Below are 22703 nucleotides of genomic sequence, written 5' to 3'. Positions count from 1 at the left end.
TCGTGAAACAGCAACAACAACAACAAAAAACTAGAAAATCAAATCTAGCAATATATAAAAAGACTACTACTCCATGACCAAGTGGGATTTATCCTAGACATGCATGACTGGCTCCAAATATAAAAATCAATCAGTGTAATTCACCATATTAAAAAACTAAAGAGGAAAAATGACTTGAGTATATCCAACAATGCAGAAAAAGCATTTGAAGTCATCCAGCATCCATTCATGATAAAAACTCTCAGCGATATAGAAATAGAAGGAAATTTCCTTAATTTGATAAAGGCCATCTACAAAATACCTACAGTTAATGTAATGTTTAATGGTGAAATACTGAATGCTTTCCCCTAATATCAGGAACAAAGCAAAGATGTCCTTTCATCACTCCTATTCAGTGTAATACAGGAAGTCCTAGTCAGTGCAATAAGTCAGAGAAAGTAGCAATAAAAGGCATACAAAAGCATATGAAAGAAAATATGGCCTTTCTGGCAGTGACGACCTCCCCATGAGAACGTGACTTTCGCAAAGGATCACCTTCATCCCTCTCCAGAAGTGGAAAAGAGGAAACACAGGAAGAAGTGCCTGATGCAGAGCTCCAATTTGTATTTCATGGATGTGAAATGCCCAGGATGCTATAAAATCACCACTATCTTTCGCCATGCACAAATCATAGTTTGGCTGCTCTATTGTCCTCTGCCAGCCTATAGGAGAAAAGCAAGGCTTACAGAGGATGCTTCTTCAGATGGAAGCAGCACTTAAAGTACCCTGTATCAGGATGAATGGGAAACCATCCCAATAAACACATTTTGGATACAGAAAAAATACAGAATATTGTGTATTTGTAGATGACATGATTTTCTACATAGAAAATCCCAAGTAATTTACTAAAAACTCTTAGATTAACAAATGAAGGGACTCCCCTGGTGGTCCAGTGGCTAAGACTCTGAGCTCTCAATGCTGATGCCCTTGGTTTGATCCCTGGTGGGGGAACTAGATCCCACATGCCACAAAAGACCCTGTGCAGCCAAATAAATAAATAAAAATAAATATTTTTTTTTAAAAAATGAAGTTAGCACAACTATAAGAGATAAGGCTAATTCACAAAACGATTATATTTCTATATGTTTAAACAATTCGGAAATCAAAATTCAAAATATATTTCATTTAAAAAATTTAAAAGAGAAATACTTAAATATAAATTTAACAAAACTTGTTCAGGATCTGCATGCTGACAACTATAAACACTAAAGAAAGATATCAAAGGACATAAATAAATGGAGAAACATACTGGATTCATGGATTGGAAGATCCAATTTAGTTGAACATGCCAATTTTCTCCAAGAAATCAATAGATTTAATACAATTCCAATCAAAAGTCTAATCAAAAGTAAGATTTCTGCAGATATAGACAAGCTGGTTCTTACATTTATTTGGAAAGGGGAAGGGAGCAGAATAGCCAACACAATTTTGAAAAAGAAGGATCAAGTAGGAGAAATCAGTCTACCCAATTTTAAAACTTACTATAAAGGAAGAATAATCAAGATTCTGTTCTAATAAGGTGGATGAAACTGGAGCCTATTATACAGAGTGAAGTAAGCCAGAAAGAAAAACACCAATACAGTACCCTAATGCATATATATGGAATTTAGAAAGATGGTAACAATAACCCTGTGTACAAGACAGCAAAAGAGACACTGATGTATAGAACAGTCTTATGGACTCTGTTGGAGAGGGAGAGGATGGGAAGATTTGGGAGAATGGCATTGAAACATATATAATATCATGTATGAAACGAGTTGCCAGTCCAGGTTCAATGCACGATACTGGATGCTTGGGGCTGGTGCACTGGGACGACCCAGAGGGATGGTATGGGGAAGGAGGAGGGAGGAGGGTTCAGGATGGGGAACACATGTATACCTGTGGCGGATTCATTTAGATATTTGGCAAAACTAATAACAATATTGTAAAGTTTAAAAATAAAATAAAAAAAAAGATGCTGTGGTGCGGGTGGAGGGATAGAGGCAGAGACCAATGGATCAGTCTGTATCAAACAACTGAGTCAGAAAATGTCAATTACTGACAAAGGTAAAACAGCAATTCAATGGTTAAAAGATAGTCTATTCAACATATGATGTTGGAATAACTGAACATCCAAATGCAAAAGTATGCCACAAGAAGCTAAAGTCAAAAAAATCTTGACCTCAATCTCACACTTCATTGAAAAATAGATCATAGATGTAAAGTGTAAAACTATAAAACTTTCACAAGAAATTAGAGTAGAAATGTTCATGACTTGGGATCAGGGAGCTTTCTTAGACTTGATATCAAAAGCACAACCCAGAAAAGAAAAAAACGGACAAACTGGACTTTATTAAAATGAAAACCTTTTGCTTTGTGAAAGACATCAAGAGAATGGAAAGCTATAGATGTGGGGGGAAGTATTTTCAAATCATATACCCAACAAAGGACTTGTATCTAGAAAAACTCTCAAAACTCAATAGTAGGAAAGCAAACAACCCAACTAAAAACGAGGAGAACATCTTGTTACAGTTTAATTCTTATAATCCTTAAAACAAAAGTTGTTTAGTTGCTAAGTCACGTCTGACTCTTTGCTACTGCGTACACTGTGGCCTGCCAGGCCCCTCCATACCTGTCATTTATTGATGTATCTATTTTCGGCCGGTCTGGATCTTCATTGCCGTGTGCTGGCTTTGTCTATGTGGTGAGCTGGGGCCACCCTCCAGTTTCGGTGCTTGGGCTTCCTGTTGTGGTGGCTTCTCTTGTTGTGGAGCACGGGCTTTAGGGGCATGGACTTCAATAGTTGTGGCTTGAGGGCTCTAGAGCACAGACGAAGTAGCTATGCCACATGGGCTTAGCTGCTCGACAGCATATGGGATCTTCCTGGAACAGGGATCAAACCAGTGTCCCCTGCATTGCAAGGCAGATTCTTAACCACTGTACCACCAGGAAAGCCCCCAAAGATACCTATCTTGATAGGAAATGATGACCAATGTCTTTCGTTTGGTTTCAATGCCATTTTAAAATATAGTGCTTTCTGGATAATTTACATTACTATGAAGTGAAGTGAAGTCGCTCAGTCGTGTCCGACTCTTCACGACCCCATGGGCTGCAGCCTACCAAGCTCCTCCGCCCATGGGATTTTCCAGTCAAGAGTACTGGAGTGGGTTACCATTTCCTTCTCCAGGGGATATTCCCCACCCAGGGATTGAACCCAGGTCTCCTGCATTGTAGACAGACACTTTACTGTCTGAGCCACCGGGGAAGTCTTTACATTACTGTAGGTGGGAACAAAAATAATTGAGGTTTAAAATTAATTCTGTTTAATATCAATATTACAGGAAAAGTATAAGTAAGCACTTTATTCACTTCAGTTTGATTTAAGTGATCAGCTCTTCTAGATCAGCCCCTTAAATATGAATTCCATATTCCTTCCACTGTGCTTTGCCCAGTTCCTGTGCATATCTTATCACAGAACCTTTCTTATTTTACAGTATTAACGTGTCTCCTGAGGGTAGTTTTCACTTTATTTCCAAGCCCTAGCATAGTAACTGGCAGGTAGTAACCAGTCAGTGTGTTTGCTGAATAATTAAAGACTTGTAAAGAAAAAGTAAAATTATTGATGAAATAATTAAATGGCAACAATAATTAAATGGCAACAACCAAAAATTCTGATAATATTACCATGCTTTTAGAATGGTCCCTGATGTGATACTGCTATATTTAAAATGGATAACTAACAAAGACCTACTGTATAGCACAGGGAACTCTGCTCAGGTAACTGGCAGCCTGGACAGGAGGTTGAAGGAGAATGGATACATGTGTATATATGGCTCCACAGCCTTGCCATCAGTAGATACTGCCAGGCTTTTGTCGCTACTGATGTTTTTTTCATCCGATGAGCTATATAATAGGATCTCAGTGAAAAGTGAAAGTGAAAGTCACTCACTCATGTCCGACTCTTTGCAATCACAGTCCGTGGAGTTCTCCAGGCCAGAATACTGGAGTAGGCAGCCTTCCCCTTCTCCAGGGGATATTCCCAGCCCAGGGATCAGACCCACATCTCCTGTATTGCAGGTGGGTTCTTTACCAGCTGAGCCACAAGGGAAACCCAATATATATGGCTGAGTCCCTTCACTCTTCTCAACTCAATTCCAAAGGAGAAAATAAATATTAAGTCAATAAATAGATTTAAAAAAACAACAACAGCAAAAAAAAAAACAAACAAAAAAAACCAACCCAAACCACACCTTCTATATGCAGGCTCAGCAACTCAAAGAGTAATTATCCTACTTATTGTTGGTTTAAAACTCAACATTCAAAAACCTAAAATCATGGCATCTGATCCTTTAAGACTCTTAAGAGTCTTCTCCAACACAACAATTCAAAAGCATCAGTTCTTCAGGGCTCAGAGTAATGTCTCTGCTTTTTAATATGCTGTCTAGGTTGGTCATAGCTTTTCTTCCAAGGAGCAAGAAACTTTTAATTTCATGGCTGCAGTCACTATCTGCAGTGATTTTGGAGCCCAAGAAAATAAAGTCTGTCACTGTTTCCCCACTTATTTGCCATGAAGTGATGGGATCGGGTTTGAGCAGGCTCCGGGAGTTGATGATGGACAGGGAAGCCTAGTGTGCTGCAGTCCATGGGGTCGCAAAGAGTCGGACACGACTGAGCAACTGAACTGAATTGAATTATCCTATACAATCATACAATCGTGCTTCAGGTTTTTAGAGCAACGGGTTGAACTGAAAAAGCTAGACAGGGGTGCTTTCTGATGTGAAATTGTTACCATTCAGAGGTTTACTGTGTTGTTTTTATTCTTTGACTTAATTTCATTTTCTATTTCAGGCTGGATTTATTGATAAGCACTCTGAGGCTATTTTTGTAAAAAAAAAAAGTGTGTATTAAGAGTTCACTGCTGCTGCTGGTGTTAAGTCGCTTCAGTCGTGTCCGACTCTGTGCGACCCCATAGATGGTAGCCCACCAGGCTCCCCCATCCCTGGGATTCTCCAGGCAAGGACACTGGAGTGGGTTGCCATTTCCTTCTCCAATGCATGAAAGTGAAGTCGCGCAGTCCTGTCTGACTTTAGCGATCCCATGGACTGCAGCCTACCAGGCTCCTCCACCCATGGGATTTTCCAGGCAAGAGTACTGGAGTGGGTTGCCATTGCCTTCTCCATAAGAGTTCACAGTGGGTTACAAATGATGTTTTCTTTTTGCATCCTATTGTTTTTTTAAAAATTCTGTAGTGAACATGTATTACTTTATAAACCAATAACCTAAATAAATTATAAGAACCAAAGTCAACTGCTAACTGGAGTATCTTCCACATAGAAAAATTTCTGGACCATGTTTTAATTTATAGGCAAGAATGGGCTTAGTTACTCTAGGTATGATATCTAGTGGTTGTAAAATGAGTGCTTCTAAAAGGGTTTCAGAGTTCCCTTAAAAGGTTGTGTAAACAATTTGGCAGTTCCTCAAAAAGTTAAACAGAATTGCCATATGACCCAGCAATTCCACTCCTATGTGTATACCCAAAAAAACTGAAAATAGGTGTTCAAATAAGTAGGGCTTCCCTGGTAGTTCAGCTGGTAAAGAATCCGTCTGCAGTGTAAGAGACCCCGGTTCAATTCCTGGGTTGGGAAGATGCCCTGGAGAAGGGATAGGCTACCCACTTCAGTATTCTTGGACGTCCCTTGTGGCTCAGCTGGTAAAGAATCCGCCTGCAATGCGGGAGACCTGGGTTCAAATAAGTACATATACACTCATGTTCACCACAGCATTATTTACAATTGCCAAAAGCTGGAAACACAGCTCCCATGTTATCAACTGATGAACTGATGAAAAAATATTAATACCGACGTAAGGGGATATCACCCAGCCATAAGAAAGAATGAGTATTGACACATGCTACATCATGAATTTACCTTGAAAACATTGCTATGTGAAAGCAGGCAAACAGGAAAGGTCACGTTTTATATGATTCCATTTATATGAAATATCCAAAATAGGTAAACCTAAAGACAGAAGGCAGGTAAGTGGTTGCAAGGCCCTAGAGGAAGGGAAGGATGGGGAGTGACTGCTTAACATGTATTGTGTTTCCCTTTGGGGTGATAAAAATGTTTGGAACTACATAGATGTGTCACTGAACTATGTTCTTTAAAATGCTTAATTCTGTGTTCTGTGACTCTTACCTCAATTTTTAAAAAAGAGATGAAGTGTGTCCCTGCAGTCTTCTTCACATTTGCAGCAAAAATCTTTGTTTTTCAAGGAAATTATAAAGGATAAATTTAGTTTAGCCCGTATCTGAATAGTTAAGAACTCTGAGTGGCATGAGAATTAATCAGTGATATGCACTTTTTTGAAAGTGATCTGAATAGTCTAAAAATGTTCAGAGGAATTGAGTAGTCGGTTACAAATGGTTACAAATCAGCATAATGAACTCCCTTTGTATAGGCTATTCATGTGTGAAAAGAATCTCTTGAACCCTAACGGTCCTTGCAATTCTTGGGATCCAGTGCCTGTCAAAGGTACCTTTTTGTTGTGATGTTGGTTTAAGCGTGAGAGAAGTAAAGGTGAGGTGTTACCTACAAAATTCGACTTTGGGGCCTGGAATGTTTCTAAAAATTTTGAAATCTTAGGCTTCTCTCTTCACTTAACGATGGTTCTTTCAAACATCTGATTTTTTAAAAAAAATTCTTGGACTACCTCGTTTTTCCTTTGAAAGTACGTAAGACCCTCTTCATGATGCCTAGCAAATGACTATCCTTTAAAAAAAAAAAAATCAACACAAAGTCATTTACTGAAACTCACTGTTTGAATTTTCCATTTCCGTGTTATTTACTCTTAACCATGATCCTGAAAATTTCAGATAGAAGTCCTGAGCTGGCTATTTTCTGCCCTCTCCAAACTCACTCTTACCTTCTCCTAGCGTATCCTGTACCCCGGCAGGCTGACCTATACGGATTTCAATAGGCTCCAGAGTCTCTGACTTCCTGTAGGGTTCAGCCAATGGGAGGCACGTGCTGGAGGTCAGAGGGCAGGGGCAGAGAGTGCTCTTTGCATGCTGCCGGTTGACTGTGGGTGTGTTCTGTGTTGTGTTCTTACAGAAGACAGTCACTAATGTTGTGTAACCCTCTCACACATGACTTCAGCAACATCCTTCCCTGTATTCCAGATATTTCTCTTTCTTGCCCTTTCTGACTTATGGGTTTGTTTAAGGTTCCACACTGCTTTTAGTCCTCTGGTGCTATGTTGTCTGCTCCTGGTTTCCCTCAGCTCTGCACAAGCGAAGTCGCTCAGTCGTGTCCGAGTCTTTGCGACCCCATGGACTGTAGCCTACGAGGTTCCTCCATCCATGGAATTTTCCAGGCAAGAATACTGGAGTGCGTTGCCATTTCCTTCTCCAGGGGATTTTCCTGACCCGGGGATTGAACCCGGGTCTCCAGCATTGCAAGCAGAAGATTTTACCATCTAAACCACCGGGTCCAGAGCAAAATGAAAACGCAGAACTTTTCGTTCAAAAACCACAATGAATTTCAAGATGGCGACCACCATCGCCATCTTGATTGAACAGTGCTGGGACCTTCTAAGTGCGGGGTCTAATGTGACTACACAAGCTGCATACACACGAAGCCCGCCCTTCTTGCACACTATTTTAAACAATTCTTACCCGAAATGCTCCTCTGTTACCTGTTGAAGTGTGCCGGCCAGGTTAATTTTCTAATATGAGGTCTTAAGTGTTCTCTTTCCAATTAAAAAAAAAAAAAATTGTGACTCCATTGGGGCTTCTGGAACAGTAGTTGTGATCTATATTTAGATTTAAAAACTGTGCAGTTTAAAACTTTTTTAGTAGATTTGCATCTCCAGTAGGAAATTCACTTACTTTTTCTTCCTCAACGTTATACCGAAAAAAGCCACTCATTTGCGAACCAGCGGGGGCCACCACCATAACCCTTGAGTCTGACTCACCATGGGCTGGTACCCTAGCTGAAATGTGTGACTCCCAAGCATGCCTTCTAGGCAGGTGCAGGAATTTTTAGCAGGAATTTCAACCAATGTGTTGCTTTTGTGTGTATGTGTGGGGTTTTTTTTTTTTTTTGGTACCAGATACAGAATCTACCAAATAGGCTAGCTTTTTCTCCTCTCTCTTGGAAATAAGACTTAAACTGAGAACCGTCTCATAGTCTGGAACCTATTTTCTCTCTCTGGCTAGAAACTTGCCTGAGATAGCGATCTCTTAGTATTACTAAATAAACACCAGTTAGGCCTCCTGTCTTGAGTAAGGCCTGCTCTCTCAACACCGTCTTTAACAGACTTGGGGGTTAAGGTGACAGTCAACATATCATGCTATCTTATTGGTTTCAAAATGGGAGTCCCATAAGCCCTCTTGTGCCAGGACTTTTTGCTTTTGTTGCTTTGGTGGCAAACAAACATGAGTTTCAGAAATACTCTACAACTCTTGTGTTTCACTGCTTGAACTTGCCACAGGCTTTTTTGCCCTTGACCACTGAGCCTTCTTCAACAACTGTGGGAGTTACATCCATCACTTGTTTCTTTTCTTTTTTTTTTTAGCTTTTTATTTTGTGTTGGGTATAGCCGATTAAGAATGTTGTGATAGTTACAGGTGAAGAGTGAAGGGACTCAGCCATATATATACATGTATCCATTCTCCTTCAACCTCCTGTCCAGGCTGCCAGGTTACCTGAGCAGAGTTCCCTGTGCTATACAGTAGGTCTTTGTTAGTTATCCATTTTAAATATAGCAGTATCACTCATTTCTAAGGTATACACTGATGGGTTCTACACACACAGTCCATTGATTTGGTCATGTTGCATCTCAGAGCCTTGGATAGAGCAGGAAGCAGAAGTGGGATTTCCGTGTTTTTCTGCCCATTTCTCCACGCCTCGTTTTCCCAGTTTTTATTCTTTTAAAAAAAATTTTGGCCATGCACTCCGCATGTGGAATCTTAGCTCCCAATAAGGGATCAAACCCAAGCCTCATGCGTTGGAAGCATAGAGCTCTAACCACTTAACTGCCAGGGAAGTCTCAGTTTTTAAGAAACTCTCCTGAACAGTCACCTTTAATAAAAAGTATTATACAGAAAAGTTCACTTCTTTGAAGATTTACCAAATATATTGTCTCATCTTTTCTCTGAAATGCAAATTTTCTCTCAAGAACAAACTTTCATTTCAAAAGGGGGTCATATGAAAAAAAAAAATCCAACTGTTTAAATCCAGAGCATAGAAAAATTACTCCTAGAACAATACACAGAATGTTCATTGGGCCTAAAACATTTCGTTTGTTTGTGAATCGGCTACATTTCCATTCATTTGGGGTCTGTTCTTGAGCTAGGCAAATAACCAGTGTGGCCACAAAAATGAGCCTTCTCTTGTGAAAGCCAACAATAGAATTGCTTAGACTTTTAGTCTGGATGGCTGGAAGGGTCTGAGAGGTCTTATACCCAAACTACAAATGAGGAAACTCAGGACAACGTTTCTGGACTGGGTGACAGAACTGATGCACAGAGTTGAGAATTTTGCCCAAGGTATCAGATTCCTAATCCATGCAATTTTGAAGTGGCTCTATGGAGACACACAGTTTGGGGGAAAATTGGCCCCCCATTTTAATGTGCCTGTTCCTCCATCACCCATTCCTGCCATTTTCTTTCCTGTACATTGTTCTCTGTGTGGTTAAGTGGGGGAGGGTGCTTAACAATTACCTATCTACTTTGCTCTCTGTGATGTTCATTTCTGCCCCTTCCCTGGTTTACCTTCCAGACACAGGAGTTGCTCCAAATGTCTTACAGTGACAAAATTGCCATCTTTACCTATCTCCTATAAGCCACTACTGTATTATTACAACAATTTTAAAAAAGTTCATCGTTACTGATAACCTTTCATAGTAATTAAATAAGCCTGATCATTTTAAATTTCAGTGCTTTAAAATATTTATTTTATTTTTAAATTTATTTCAGACTTATTTGAAACATTCAGCAGAAGTAGGATAAACAGTATTATAGACAGTTCCACCAATTATCCAAACTTTGCTAATCTTATTGTATTTATCTTTTGGGTTTGGGAGAGAGGCCTGGAGTATTTGAAAATAAATCCAAAACAACTTTCATCCTAAATTCTTCATTATGCATGAAAAGATGCATAATGAAAAAACATAAGACGCATAAGAAAAAACATAACCACAATACCATCAAGTCTAACAAAAATTAATAATTTCTTGACATCTATATCAAGTTGACATTTTCTTTCCCTGATTGTCTCAACAATGTCTTTTAAACAATTGGTTTATTCTAATCACAGCCACACAAGATCTAAACATTGCATTTGGTTTACTATGCCTTTTAAAACTCATTATTCACAGGCATTTGACTTTCACTTCATTTGACCAAGGAAGAATTGTATGGTCCCAGTTCATAGGTGGGTGAACTGGGGCTCAGAAAGGTTAAGAAATCTTTCCAGGTTCTCATTGCTTAGGGCATGACCCAGAATTTGAATTAAGATCTGCCTAAGGCTTCCCTGGTGGCTCAGATGGTAAAGAATCCGCCTGCAATGCAGGAGACCTGGGTTCAATCTCTGGGTGAGGAAGATCCCCTGGAGAAGGAAATGGCAACCCACTCCAGTATCCTTGCCTGGAGAATTCCATGGACAGAGGAGCCTGGTAGGGTATAGACCGTGGGGTCGCAAAGAGTCAGACACGACTGTGCAACTAACCACAATTTAAGTCCCCAAACTCTTTTTCACTCCTTCCTCTTCAGGCTACCAGGGTTTTTCCTGCATTGGAGAGAGGCAAAAGGCCTAGTGGTTAAGGGAGTGTTTGGGCTCAGGTTGGCCTGGATGCAAACTGGAGCAAGTTACATAATCTCTCTGATCCTCCTCTTCTGTCTGCATCTGTAAAATAAGATTAATGATGATGGTTTGGGGCTGATAAAATAGGAGAAAGCACATATAGAATTTAGCATAGTGCTAGGCACATAGAAAGTACTCAGTAAACCTTAGCTATTATTTCTAGTGTAGAGGAGAAAGAATCACAAACAAGTTTTCTGCTTTTGTTAGTAGTCCAGGAGTGGTGCTTCATCACTGTTACTACAAACCTGTTTAGGATTGAGTCTGAAGGGGTAGAGAGGTTGGGAGTAGGGGGTTGATTCTGCCTGAATTGGAGAAGAAAGCCCTGGACATAAAAATTTAAATAGGCGTCCGAAGAGTTCTCCAGAGACCTCAGCTGGACAACAGTTGAACATGTCTTCTGACCTTCCACAGAGGGAAAACTGGTAGGAGTAGAGATGGAAGGAGGGAGACGTCTCAATGTTTATTCGAATTTGGAACCATTATAAAGGCATCAAACAAATTCCAAGAAAATGAATTTCATTGAAAAAAACAACCCTCTCTTATCATGGGGTAAATGCTGAGAATGGGAAAACTAAGATCTAATGACAATAATAATAGTAATAATAATAATAATAATGAAAGTGAAAGTGTTAGTGGCTCAGTGGTGACCAACTCTTTGCAACCCCATGGACTGGGGCCCACCAGGCTCTTCTGTCCATGGGATTCTCCATGCAAGAATACCGGAGTGTGTTGCCATTTCTGTCTCCAGGGGATCTCCCCAACCCAGGGATCAAACCCCCATCTCCTGTGTCTCCTGCATTGGCAGGTGGATTCTTTACCATTTGAGCCACCAGTGAAGCCCCCAAACAGAACCAATGCCTGGAGGTGGCAGGGATCAAACCCGGGGCCTCATACATGCAAAGCATGTGCTCTACCAGTGAGCTATACCCCCTTCCTGTCCCCTTACAGTTTTTGCAGCCCTGGGAAGGCTTCTGTCATCTCAGGCAGGTTTCGCACCAGGATGGGACTATTTCAGCCTGACACTGATTTCAAAGATCCCAGGTAATATTTTAACCTTAGTCACCCTCCCTCTGACACTCATTCTAAAAGTCCAGAACCAGTGCTCCCAGATTTGGGGTTGTTGAGGGCTGGATCTGTTGGCTAACTAAATCCTTTGTAATGTGTATTGTCTGTGCATTTATAGGTGCTGTCAAAGTTTACTAGGCCCTAGGCAGTTTTTGATGGTAAGACTCTGAGGCCCTGATTTTCTAGAGTCCTTGGGAAGAGAGGGTAAAAAACCCCACTCACAAGTAACCAAGAACTTGCCTAGACTCTGTTCTAAGGCCTTTACATGTACAAACTCATAAAAATTTCACAAAACACTACACTGCGGGTACCATTATTCTGATTTTACAAGCAAAAAACTGAACCAAGTGGGGTTAAGTAACTTGCCTAATAAGGTCAGAGCCTGCCCGGCTAACAACTGGGCTTACTACCCCTCTGTTGGTAGTGGGCTAAGCATGTAGGGGTCCTTGGAAGGCGACACGGGCATCCTAGGCTGTGCAGCAGCAATACTTTAGGTCCCCAATCCTTCCTTTTAGCTTAGGAGCAAGAAAGACCAGGGTGTCAATTTCCTCACTGACCTTAGGCAGGTTACTTACTCCCTTCAAGTCTCAGGTTCCTTATCTGCCCCAGGGAGGAGTTTTAGATTAAAAGACCTCTCCCTGCATTACAAGTGTGGGTGTGTGCCGGGGGTGGGAGGTGGTGGAGCTGAGGTTTCTGGGCGGTACTGCCGCTGCCTTTCCTAGGTCTCTTGAGGAAACAGGGTGTTTTGAGGTTTTGTCCTCGTCAACTCCCACCCAGGAGGTCCGGTCCCCAGTCAGTGATGGCGCTCAAGCTTGGCTATTCCTCCTCCACTTGGAAAAGGCTGCCACTGCGGCCAGCTTCGGCCACAGCCCCGCTGCCGCGAGGTCGAGGGTGGGTCTTTTCTCTCTGAGGGAGTTAGAGCTGAGACTGTATCCTTAGGAAGGCTTCTTGGAGGTAGTGACAGTGAGTCGAGTCTGAAGGTCTAGCAGGAGTTAGTAAGAAGAGGTGGAGGGGGAAGGGTTACCCCCGCCCCCAGCCACAGAACAAAGAAGCACTACCCTGCTTACAGTAGAGGAGGAGGAGCCGTGAGAGTGGAGGTCTGTAGGGGCGAGATCGCGGGGGGGCTTCGGAGCTTTATTCTAAGAGCAAATGGGAGGGGTTTGAAGGAGTGTAGTCCGGAGTTGTAGGAAGATTCTTCTGGACACTTAGGAAGAATGGGTCGGAGGTGGGGCAGGAGGCCATCGCAGAAAGCAATCGGGTTGGAAGATGACCTACGACTGAGGAATCAGAATCTTTCTCAAACCTCACGACACTGTGCGCTGTCCCTCGACTTTCTTTGATTCTGTGGAAGGGCTCCCTAAAAGGGTAGGGCACCGGCCAAAAGCTCATAGAATTAAAAGAGCGCAGAGCCCCCTCTTCTTTCGGGGGCTCTCTGGCCCAGGTGCCCCAGAATTTATAGGGTTATGCGGGAGAACTCAACACTTCTGAAGATGGAGAACCGTTACCCCTCAAAATACACAAAAACCTCGGCCGCTTTTGGCAGCAGCCTTCTCTGCCCATGACCTCATGCTTTAAGCTCCCATATAGCCTTCCCCCGCCCTGTCCACACCCGGCGCCCGAGTGGGGGTGGGGGTGGGGGACAGTGGCGAAGGTCCGGGGAGCGGGAGCACCTTATTTGTGCTGCCCGAAGATTTGGGGGAACGGGCGCAACGATTTTCCCATAGTGAAAAACGCATGGTTTAACTTTCTCCGGAGCAAAAAGCACTCGCTGTCTTGTGGGACCTCAACGAGAGAGATGCCCCCTACCCGGCTCGAGGTGGTCTGTGCCACCCAACCATCTTTGGTTCACGTTTCCCTGAACTCGTGAAGCCTCCTGGAAAGGCTGGCGTCCCAGGATGGACCGAAAGGCCGGCTGCGCCTTTGAGGGACCAGGGGGCTGTCCGGCTCTCGCCCCCCTGGCGCCGCCGAGGTTTGAACCCTTGGCTCGCCTTTCAGCCCGCGCCCTGCCCCCTGCTCGCAGCTGCTCTCGGCTCGGGTGCAGCGGTTTCCCCCGCAGAGGAGGAGGAGGAGACTGAGCGAGGAGCGGCTCCCGGCTCGGGTTTCCGCACCAATGCCGAGCAGCCCCGGGCGGCCCCCGGCGGCCGGCCCTCCTCCCCGGCACCACGTTCCACAGTCATGGCGCACGAGGAGGGGCGAGCGCGCGCCGCGGCGGCACTCGCGCCCCCTCCCCTCCCCTCCGCCGCCCGGTTCCGGCCCCTCTCCTAGGCAACCTCCCTCCCCGGCCTGCTGCGCAGCGGAGATGGAGACCCCTCCCCAGAGGGCTGCCGTTCCAGCGCCGACTGCAGCACCCCCTCCCCGCCCCCATAGGGGCGGAGGGACGGGAGCCGCGCGCTTCGCGAACCTCCAGCCCCTTCCCGGGAGCCTCAGCCCCTCTCCCAGCCCCATTGAGGCCGGGTGCAGTGGTGGGTAGGCGCAGACCGTCTCCTCGCAGCCCACTCAGACCTTGGCATCTCTGCAGCCCCTTAAAAAATAAACAGAAAACCCAAAGCCCAGTCGTTAGATTGCAAAGCGCGTTACAATAACCGGGACGGCTACGCAGGAAACAATCCTGCACTGGTCCGGGTCTCGAGCGGCAGCTCCCCGGCCACGCCGCCTTCTCCCGGGCCTCGATTTTCCGGCCTCGTCGGAGACTCTGCCACACCCCGGGGCTGACAGGTCCCGCGCGGGGCAGCAACTTGGTCCGCGCCCTCTGCCCCATCCTCGTCCAGAGTCTCGCCAGCCTACAAAAGGTGCAACCTCACGCACAAGCAGAGCACACATAATAAGGTCGACAGCGCATCGCCGGGGAGGCTGCGAACAATGCGCCGGGCGGCCCGCGCCCGCCAGAGCGCGGCGCCCCGGGGGACAGGGGGCGCGGGCGGGGGCCGCGGCGGAGGACCCGCCGGCCGAGGCGCTGGACACCTTACTTCCTGCTTCCCCGCCCGCGGCCAGACCCAGCTCTGCGGAGGGATATCTCTCCCCTCCTCTGTCCCTCTCTCTCCCTTTCCCCGCCCCCCCCCTCCTTTTTGCTTCTGCTTCCCCCCCCCACCGCACCCCGCCTTTCTCCTTTTGCAAGAAAATAATTTGACAGTCGATTTGCTGACAGGGGAGGAATTTGCATCCTGGATTAAAAAAAAAAAAAAAAAAAGGCCGAGAGGAGCTTGGGAACGGTTGCTAGGGGTGGGTAATGGGTGAAAAAAGGGGGGCGCCGGGGAGCGGATAAGGAGGGTTAAGGGAGGGGGCGAGGGTGGGGAGCAATGCAAAAGGTAAGGCCAGGTTACCGCGGCTCGGCCCCGAGTGGGCTGCGGCCGGGGGAGGGGCGAGAGATACATATGTATTTCTGTCTCCCTAGCACACCCCCTTCCCTCTAAGCGATGGCTGAGAGGCGGTGCATGCAGATGGGGAGTAAGTTTCCTGAAGGGGAGGGTGGATGCACGCGCGCGGCCCCGCGCTGCAAATTTCCACCGGGGAGGGAGAGTGGCTGGATGCAGAGAGTTTGGAGTTGCTTGCGGCGGAGGGCAGGAAGGGGAGCAGGGCCGGGAAAGGGGGCTGGCGGGCGCTATATCTGGGAGTAAGTTTCCAGGATCGGGAGAGCCTGCACGCTTGCTCGCTAGTAAGTTTCTGGCCGGGGAGGGCGCGTGGGGAGGAGGAGAGGGAGGGGTGCATGTATACAGAAGGGGGGAGGGGGGAGCAGATTTCCTGCGGGGAGGCTGAATGCATATGGAGAGTAGATTTCCTGAAGGGAGGGTGGAGGCGTAGACGGACCGAGTAAGTTTCTTGCTGGGGTGGTGGCGGAGCTGCTGGGTTGGTGCTTTGGAAACCCAGCGCTTCCTACCCGGGGTGGGGAAGCACGCTGTTGGGTGGCGGGGGGTGGGGTGGGGGGGCGAAGGGCCAGGTTCCCTGTTGGGGAGAGGGGCTTGCATCTGGGGAGTATGTTTCCTGGCGGAGCGATATTTGTTTACAGGCTAAGGGCAGTACTGTAAGTGAGTAGCGCTTCGAGAAGGCGGCTCTGACATAAATTAATATTGAAATTACTCCATCAGCTCTGCTCGCCCCTCATCTCACCCCCCAGGCGAAGACTGGTCTTCTTGTCGGATTGCCTATGCACTTGTTGCAGAAACAGCCAAGGTAGGCAAGAAGCTTGTTAAGTTACATTAAAAAAAAAAATTAGTTGGGGGATGCTCCGTGAGAAGACAGGGGAGGGGAAGGAAAAAGTGGGGGGATGGATTAGGAGACGTCTCCCCCCACTTTTTTACTTTCAGTATGTTCGCAGGGCCTTCTCTGCTTCCCTTCTTCCCTCTCCCCTCTCTGCGCTGCACAGCATCCCAGCAAAGGGGGAGGGGTGAGGTGGGCGCTGTAATTGGCAGCCCCAGCTTAAAGGGTGATGGTGGTGGTGAAGCTTGCAGTTGAAGGTTGTGCTGTTATAAGGCCTTCATTCTTCCAGCCAAGAAACCGCAGGACTCTAGGGATGTGCTTTTTGGGGGTTTTGACATGATGCATATGTGTATGTATACGCTCCTGTGGGCTCTTCGGGGCATGGGTACTCCCCAGAAGTTAAAGTGGCCACCCAGATGGGAGAAATGTATAAGGGAGTAAACCTATCCCTTCACTCCCCAACTTCAGTTCGGGGAGGCTGGGAAGTTACTGCTGGTGGTCTAAAGAAATAGATATTTAAAAAACAGCACAAAACCACCCATTCACTGGCAGAGGCCAAGAGCACCTGGCGGGCAGCCTCTGGCCGGCACTGGGCTGGAGCATGTGCGCCTGCCATCCTTAGGTTAAAAGAAAATGACTTCTGGTTCCTCCGTGTGCCTTCGACTGGCCCGTTAGAGCCAGCTTTGTGGAAACTCTTCCCCACGCTAGACGCGGCTTTGGCAAGTGAACGTGGTGAAGCGGGTTGCTAACAGCATGGCCCCGGCTGTCTCGTGAAGTGCATGGAAGTGATGCTTAGGAATGACGGATCCAGGGATGGCTGAAGAGTTCTTTAAAAAATGCCGGCTGTTTGCACTTTTTAGCAGGCCATGGAGCAGAGCTTTAAGAAAGGAGTTTTACATTGTCCCAACTGGTACCAACCTCCTGCATCACTTACTGTCTCAGGAAAGCAGTCTGGTGATGGAAAATGTGGTTTTGGTGCTCAGTGGAAGGATAACAAGGAGGAGTAGTCAGCGCTTAGCTAGTTAACCTGCCCTCTTTGCTTCTCTGTGCCTCTTTTCCTGGTCCTCAGCCTACTGGTTTCTGCAGATGAGTTGTAGGTCTTTGGCTGTCACGTACCTTTATTATGCTGGGAGGTTTATTTATTCCTTATTTTCCTTTAACTGAAGTATAATTGACTTGCAGCATTGTATTAGTTTTAGTTGAATAACACAGCAATTCAGTATTTTTGTACATTATGAAATGATCACCACCATAAATATGCTAGGAATTTTAACTTGGTCAGGATAATTTTAGCATCAGGGATTCAAACCAAGACATGTTTAGAAGAGTCAGGGAGTAAACAGTAAGCAATGTGGTTAACTAAAGTTGGTTAAGCTTTCTGCAGTTCTGTAGACAAGCTCAATACTAGCAGGGGAAAAAAAAAATCTGTTTTAAAAAAATGAGCTCTGTACATGTTACTGATGGAGAGTTGTTTTTTTTTCTTTCCTTCCTGTCATCAGATTTCCAGATTGAGAATTTGATATTTGGCAGCTTGAGAGTTGAGTTAGCTGGGAATTAAATATTATTGCCACTTATCAAGTGTTCCTAACTAGGCATTCGTTAAACAAATTAGCTATTATTTTTCCCCTGCTGAAAATCTAAGTCTGGTTGATGTATATGCTGGGAAGGTAAACAAAATCTTTATGTGTGTTTATCCCAGGGAAGGGGAATTATTTACATGTCTACCCTTGAAGCCAAGAGCAGTCATTCAGGTTTTTTTTTTTTAATTTATGAGATTTATTTTATTGTCTTGCTTTGGCCATTAATCAAGTCACAGGAGCTTTTTTTCCCTCTTCTGAGAATGTTCTTGTGGTAATAAAGGTTTGAAGGCCCATGAATCATAATTCATTCTTTTAAAAATATTGTCAGGATTTGATTTATAGGAATTGATACAGGCAGTGACACACCTCTTTGGGCTCCGCCCTTTTAGGCATGTCCATTTTCGCCAAAGAATTGTTTAAGAAGCCTGCTTGACATCTCAAAAAAAAGCGTTTCCCTTCTGCTTTATGAGCACTGAGAAGATTAATTTTGCGGGTTCCATAGTAAGCATGGGTCTTTTCACAGCTTGGTAAGCAGGCTTCCACATAGCAGGCATGTGTTAATATCACATAGCGTTTATGTGAGCTTGCTGTGAAAACAGTTGTTCTATGAACTGTGTGGAAAGTACTCAGTTTTGCCTCTTTTAACCCACTTGGGCCTGTGGTTTTTGTTGAGGTAGGAGCTTTCATTGTAAAAGAGGCGATAGTCTGTAGTGTTCTTTGCTGCTTATATAATAAAATATGTGGTCACAGAAACAAGACTTACTTAAAATTCTTTTTCTCCTGCTCTGATGGGTGGCTTGGTCCTAAGAATCAGAAGCATTGTTTTATTTTTGTGAGAAGCATGAGAATTGTCTATAAAGCTGATTAATCAGGAAATGGTAAAATTGTCTTGTGTTCAGCCATTGGCTCAGTTTACAGTATCTGTAAAATGACAAGAACTTTTAAGGTAATTTGATTCTTAGGCGAGGAGGACAGCGTCACTGGAAAGAAAAGTGGGGAGGTTATCAGCATCTAACCATTTCTGGGCTTTAGAATTTTTATCTTAAAAATGCATGGTTTGATCCGAGAGTTGCATCCGTCTCTGAAATTCTGTGACTCGGTCTTGTGGAGAGAAGTCTCAAGAGATCTCCACAGTCCGTCTCTTCCTGGGCCAACGGCCAGATTGCCTCATGGACTTGGGCGTTGATTAACTTCTCTTTTTGTCTTCTCCTGGAGAGAGTGGATTTATACCTTGGCATTCCAACAAGGACTCTTGAGTGACCTGATAATCTTGACTGTCAAATGCAAGGAAATACTTTTGTCTTAGGGGGAAAAAAGTGCTGGGGGTGGTGCGGGGGGTGGGGGGAGTGCATTTCCCAATTATATGTGCTAATAAAGAGTGGGGCATATAATCCCAGACACCAAAAATAATTTCAGTTCATCTTGGAAGTTTTCCCCTCCAGCCAACTGGTTCACCTGCCTAATTATGCCTGGTCAAATCTAAGGTTAATTGAGCTGTTATTCCCAGGCAGCAGTGGGAGGTAGTCCTGGGAGGAGTGGGAGACCAGAACACCCAGTGTGGCTTTACCCACTTTCTGTGGAGAATTCACAAGTGGGTTATTGGGATTTGGTCATGTATTTGTGATAAGGTTCATAATAATGATATTGTATTACTGTCCCTTCTGCAATAACGTATATTTTACCACAGGCACTTTTGGGGGAAAAGCTCTTGATGTTTTTATTGACCTTGAGTATTGACATGAGAAGTAAGGATCCAGACAAGTGGTTCAGACCTCAGACAGTAGAGACGGGTGTTGACTGTCCTGCTCTAAAAACAGTTGAATTCAGCTCATTTTATTTCTGACCTCATGAAACTGTGATTTAGGGAGGAGAATCAGCTGGAATCTCATGGATTAATAATACGTCTGAATTTGCACATCAGAGAGGAACCAATGAAATAAAGGGGAGACTAAAACTTAGATGATTTCTTTTGTGGGGAGGGGAGACTGGAGCAACTGGAGATACTGGCGTGTTTTTCAGCTAGGGTGCTGTGGCATATTAAAGAATAATATAGTCCTGGTTATGTAAGTTTGATTCCATGGCTCTCTTAATAAACTTTTCCTCTGGGTTAAAGAAAATACACAACAAAAAACTTCTGGAATTTTGTCTAAAAATGTTTAAGTTCTCACAGCAGCTGCTTGTAGGGACTTCTGGTAAATTTGAGTTTACTGAAGAAAGACGATTTTTGCTTTTTCCTCATGGAAGACAAGCTGGGGATGAGTGGTATGTACTGAGCTATTGGCTTAGTAACACTTAAAAAAATTTTTTTTTGATAGAGAGGAAGGGGAAAAAGAACCTATGTGCTTAAATGGCTGGAGGTTAACAGTTATTTTCATGCTGTAACCGGATCTGGTTTATTCATGCGTACATTTGGCAGCTCCTTATTGAGCACCTACTATTTCCTAAGCACTGTGTTACTGCTCTGGGTATATACTGATAATTAAAAGAGACATTATCATCTTTCTCTACGCATCCCCTACCCTACCATTTATTCTACAGTCCAGAGGGGAGGCAGACATGTAAAGAAATATATCTTGCAAAATGCCATAAATGCTCAGATGAAACCACAGAGGGCAGTGACCTGGACTTACTTAAAGTAGCCTCAAAAAGCCTCTCTGGGGATTGGGAGTGGAGGAAGACAGGGAGCATCAGGCAGAGCAAGGAAGTCTATGTGGAAGAACTTGGTGCGGGGTGAGGGTGGGGCTAAGAAGAGACAAGGTGGGTAAGAGGGAGGGGGAGAGGGCGTTTGAAATGATCTTGCAGAATTCCAGGCCTTGGAAAGGTTTGAGTTTCATTGAAGGGCAGTGGGAAGTCACTGAAAGTTTGTGATGGGAAGTGACATCCCCTAACTTATGTTTAAAGGGGATGGTATTGGTCGAGAGGGTAGGAGTGAAATTAGGGAGCACAGTAAAAGGCACTTGGAGCAGGCCAAGTTGGGGAGGTGACAGGAGTTGAATGCAGGGGAGCAGGTGGGTGTGAGACACACATTAAAGGTAGAATGGGCAGGGTTTGCTGATGGATCTGGTGGAGGGTGAGGAGGAGGAATCCAAAGAGGAAGTTTCTGATGGGGGTGGTTGCATATACACAGGTGGTACTCTTTGCTGAGATGGGGGCAAGGGAGAGTCCCAGGGAGGAGACTAAAGCGATTTCACTTTGGGCACTGCCAAGTGTGAGATGCCTGTTAGATTCAAGATGGAGATGTTAAGCTTGCAGTCTGTTACAGCATCCAGCCCCAGAGGAATGGCCAGGCAGGAGATCAAAATGTGTGAACCGTCAGCCAAAGGGTGGTATTTAAATCCAGGAGACTGGATGAGGTGCTCTAAAGAGTCTATTGAGATATAAGAAAAGGCTGTGTGTGTGTGTGTGTGTGTGTGTGTGTGTTTGGGCCAGAAGTGTGTTAAATGTTTCATGAATTTAAGGCCAGAAACGTCACCACTAGATTTGGCAAAATGGAAGCCACTGGCGACTTTGCAAAGAACAGTTTGAGTGGAGCAATGGATTAGGTGGGAGCAAAATTGGAGGAGGTCGGGAGGGGAATAGGAGGTGAAGAACCCCGGAATAGCATGTGTAGACAACTTTGGGGCAAAGTTTCACTGTGAAAGAGGGGCAGAGAAATGGAGGGGGAGCTGGCAGGATGTGCAGGTAGAGGGAAGGGTTTGCAGGTGCTGCTGGTCTATGTGTGTGATGATGGGAAAGATCAGGGAGAGGGAGGGATTGATCTTGAGCAATGGGTGGGGTCAGCCTGAGCAAAAGTCCTTGAGAAAGTCTGTGGGGAAGATCTGGCCGTGGTGGGAGGAGGGAGGGACACTTCCTTCATGATGACCTGGAGGGAAGATCCAGAAAGAGTGAAGGTGGCAATGAGGGAAAGCTGAGGAGCTGCTGGGGCAGCTATGTGCTCTGTCTCTCCAGGCTGAGGTCCCACTCCCCTTGGGCAGGGGCTTTGAGGTCGGGCTTTGACACCAGCCAGAGACGACAAGGGTTAAGACTGCATCAGAAAATTGTACTGCGTTTTTTTTCTGAACATTTGACTGCATTACGGAGCAGTACAGAGGAAAGACAGGATTCTTTCGCTTGGGGAAAAGAGTCTTCAGTTAAAGTAATTTGAGCTTCGCGTTAGACTGATTTGAAAACTATAATTGGGAAAAGACATCTGAGCTTTGCAGCCCTATTCAAAAGTTGGTGGGCACTGGTGTCATACGTTTGGAGGGATAAAAAATAAAAGGCGAAAGGGTTGTTTCTTCTTCAGGTGGCCTTTAACAAAAATTTGCCATAGACTGCGCCGGTGGCCCCATTGATGGGGTCTGTCTGGCAGGTGAGTGCGCGAGAAGAGGGTCAGAAGATCTGGGTTGGGGGTTCAGCCCTGTCGTGTGGCTCTGGACAAGTCAGCCTCCGAGTCTGTCTCCGCATCTGTAAGAAGAAGGTGATACCATCTGCCGCCTCTTCTGTGAGAGTTGTGAGGATGGAATCAGATAATGTACGCAAAGTGCGATGTAAACTGTAAGCGGTGTGGCACATGGGCGGCAGCGAGGTGCAGTGATCTTCAGCCGGATCTCTTTTTAGATGTGAAACCTGACAACCAATGAACAACTTCCCTCGGTTCTCCGAAGCTTCTGCTGAAACCCCCCCTCCCGGTACACTGTGTCCACTCTCACTCTTGCTCCCTGCTGGGAGCCGCTTTCTGTTTGGGGTTTTCAAGTCCTCTGTGATTTCTTTCAGTGAAACTGCTCTTACTGCCGGAAAGCTGGCATCAGCAGGGCTGGCTGTGAAATGCCAGTCTTTATAGGTTCACGGTCTGATTCCATATATAGAATTTGAGACCTGCCCACTCAAAGGGCCAAATGAACTTGTTTTGTGAATTTGGTACAGGGGAACCTTGAACCCAGGGAAGAACGCCAGCAGTGGTCCAGTGGTCTTAGCAGTGATTCATTCACCTTCTGAATTTGTT

General features: G+C 45.1%; 1 protein-coding gene and 1 pseudogene across 25 annotated transcripts in view; both read left to right on the top strand.

Annotated features, from left to right (window-relative positions):
* Positions 1-22703, top strand: part of TRERF1 (transcriptional regulating factor 1) — a 318184-nt gene that overhangs the window by 93540 nt on the left and 201941 nt on the right. For 6 of the 25 annotated variants that reach the window (XM_086371686.1, XM_086371683.1, XM_086371678.1 and 3 more), the window contains exons 1-2: positions 15381-15597; positions 16028-16112. The exons of 2 other annotated variants lie outside the window; for them this stretch is intronic. The gene's annotated coding sequence lies outside the window, so the exon portion shown is untranslated. Of the gene's footprint in view, positions 1-14930; positions 15165-15249; positions 15598-15677; positions 15753-16027; positions 16113-22703 lie in introns of those variants that run through there. 17 more of the 25 variants (XM_086371668.1, XM_086371684.1, XM_086371680.1 and 14 more) reach the window with 9 other exon arrangements.
* LOC147346802 (small ribosomal subunit protein eS27 pseudogene) lies at positions 496-779 on the top strand (annotated as a pseudogene).

The sequence above is a fragment of the Bos grunniens genome, chromosome 23, assembly GCF_055505025.1.
Source record: "Bos grunniens cultivar Pamir isolate PY7600 chromosome 23, Bosgru_T2T1.0, whole genome shotgun sequence".
NCBI classification, from domain to species: domain Eukaryota; kingdom Metazoa; phylum Chordata; class Mammalia; order Artiodactyla; family Bovidae; genus Bos; species Bos grunniens.
This window is presented reverse-complemented; position numbering and strand designations above follow the sequence as displayed.